General features: G+C 58.2%; 1 non-coding gene across 1 annotated transcript; it reads left to right on the top strand.

Moving 5' to 3' along the window:
- Window positions 1-1,422: 1,422 nt before the first annotated feature.
- TRNAN-GUU (transfer RNA asparagine (anticodon GUU)) lies at window positions 1,423-1,495 on the top strand. The gene has a single exon. It is a non-coding gene; the product is annotated as a tRNA-Asn (tRNA).
- Window positions 1,496-2,636: the final 1,141 nt, after the last annotated feature.

Raw genomic sequence — 2,636 nt, 5'->3', positions numbered from 1 at the left:
AACCAACACACCAGCCATTGTGCTTCTGCCTGACTCTCCCTCTCCTGCTCCCTCTCCTGCTCCCACTCCCACCTCCCCAGCTGCTGAATCAGCTCCTGTCACCTGCAGTGACCCCAGTGCCTGATCACCTGCTGCTGGCCAGGAGCTGCTGGGACAGGAGTGACTCACCAGTGATGTCCCAGCTGGCACCTCCACCTGCCTCCCCTCCTGCTGAGCTCTCACCTCCAGTGGTCAGGTGCATCTGATGGGCCTGATGCCCTCACAGTGCCTGTCTGCCTGCCCAGGGCAATCCTGCTGCTGCAGCTGAAATAACCTCCCAGCCAGCATCCAGTTCTCTCACCTTTGTGCATGCTACTGACCCTTGTCTCACAGGGCTGCCATCTCTCCTGAGATGCACTTGATGACCTCCCAGCTCCTGCCTGTTTGCGTACTGCTGGCCAATCAGGTTGTTGCAATAGTAGCAACATAATGATGTCATTTCACCTGGGCAGGCTTTCTGATGCCTGGGCTCTTCCCACATGGGGAGCTCCACTTCCCACATGACACCCTGTCAGAGGGCAAGCCTACAAATTTTGGAGAGGAGCAATGTACCCTGTTCCCAGCCCTCACCCTTGTTGCGGGGGAGGGATGGAGATTCAGGACAAAAGCTTCCCCTGGAGATGCTGGGGATTGAACCCAGGACCTCCTGCACGCAAAGCAGGTGCTCTTCACTGAGCTACATCCCCTAAGAGCCTGCTGAGGGGTGGGACATACTCTTCTCCCATGATGTGCCCCTGACAAGCACAGCCCTGTTGGCCCCTGGTGCCCTGAGAGCCTCAGCAGAAAGCAGCATTTGAACCCTCCTGCTGGGCCACAGGCTGGGATGAGGGAAGCTGAGATCACCTCTCAGCTGGGGCTGGTCCTGCACCAGGGCTGCATCATGGAGTGCTGCCCCTTCAACATCTCTGCAGTTGATAGGGGCAGGAGAAGACTCTTGCTGCAGGCGCTGCTCCCACACTCTGGCCCTTCCAGGGAGGGTCAATGGAGAGGAGCAAACTCCTTCCCTGAGTCACCTCTGCCACCCCGTGCAGCACTGCTGTGTGTGTGTCACCCCTGTCTTCAATGCCAGCAGCAGGAGCAAATGGGGTGAGGGAAATGCCCTCCCCAGGGTGATGTGCCCACAGCTCCAGTTGCCCCCTGGCGTGTGCATTGGAAGGGCCATGAAAGCAGGCAGAGCCGATCCTGGGCAGGGAGCTGCCCACAGCCCCTCACCTAGGTATTAGGCCTCCCTCTGCACTGCTCTGCCCACCAGCACCTGGCAGTGGGCAAATGGCAGCGTCCCCTTCCCTCGGGCTGGGGACGTGCCTGGGATCAGGGACATTCCCATTTCTGCAGCACCAGGAACTGGACACTGGAGCTGCCCCAGGAGAGCACCAGGTGGGGGTCTCTGTGGCGCAGCAGGTAGCGCATTCGGCTGTTAACCGAAAGGTTGGTGGTTCAAGCCCACCCAGGGACGTTGCCCTGTTGGTGGGGTGCCTGGGGGATTGTGCTGCCCAGCACCCTGGGTTTTGCTCACAGTCACCATGTCCCAGCTCTGGGACAGCAGATCTGCTGCTGCCTGGGACATGCATCTTGCTGTGGGACGTCCTTTCTAGACCATGGGGGATGGCCAGAGAGGCAGCACAGAGGATGTACATGTGTCCTGTTGACCCTGAGCTGAGCTGACTTGTCCCATCCCCTTGCCTGATGGGAAGGACAGAAGAGGGAAGAGTGTGTGTCAGTGCCAGGTGGTTGTGTCTGTACGTCTCATTACTGAATGGGAATGGGGAGAAGGGAGGGTGCAGTGCCACGGGGCAGGGAAAGAGCCCAGCTGAGTGCCCGCTCCAGAAACTGTGTGGGGACGTGGGAGTGATTCAGACATCTGCCTGATGTGCAGACAGCTCTGCCAGAGATCCCCCACCCTGTGGCAGGGTCAGTCCTTCATCTACCCCAAGCACAACATCAGGGTAGAGGACAGTGCTCTCCATCCAGGCTGTGCTGGAGAGAGGCTGAGTCTGGAGACACAGAGGGATGTCCTGGGTTGCAGTCGCAGCTGAGCTCCTGATGGGACAGCAGGGTTCAGCAGCAGCAAGAGCTGCCAAGATGGCCAATGCAGCATGTGGGGCTGCAGGAGCAGGGCTTCTCCCTCTGTGTGGGGACAGGAGGCTGCAAGGTGCTGCAGCTGGGCTGGGCAGGGCAGCCTCATGGGTGAGTACATTTGGGTAAGGAAAGGGGGTTTTTTTGTGCTGTGAGCTGGTACTGAGTGGATAGAGAACACAAAAGCAAGTCTGTGTGCAATGTTCAGGAGATATTAAAAAAAAAAAAAGAAAGTAAATTTGGAGAGCAAACCTGACTGCCAGTCTTTGATCTGGGGCTGCTGTGAAGTCATGGTTTTACAGGCAGCTTTTAGCCTCCCTGCTAGACCCCAGGGGAGTCACTGCCTTTCTGCCCTGCCTTGCGCCCTTTCAGCAGGAAGGAGCTGATGCAGAGGGATGTTCAGTAGGGGTCCCAGACAGATGCCTCTGTGGTCTTCCTCACACTGAAGACCCTGCTCCCTGCGCAGCTGGTTAAACAGCCCCCTCCCTGCCACTCGCATTCAGCGCTTCTCCCTCTACATC

The sequence above is a fragment of the Apteryx mantelli genome, chromosome 20 (assembly GCF_036417845.1).
Source record: "Apteryx mantelli isolate bAptMan1 chromosome 20, bAptMan1.hap1, whole genome shotgun sequence".
NCBI lineage: Eukaryota > Metazoa > Chordata > Aves > Apterygiformes > Apterygidae > Apteryx > Apteryx mantelli.
This window is presented reverse-complemented; position numbering and strand designations above follow the sequence as displayed.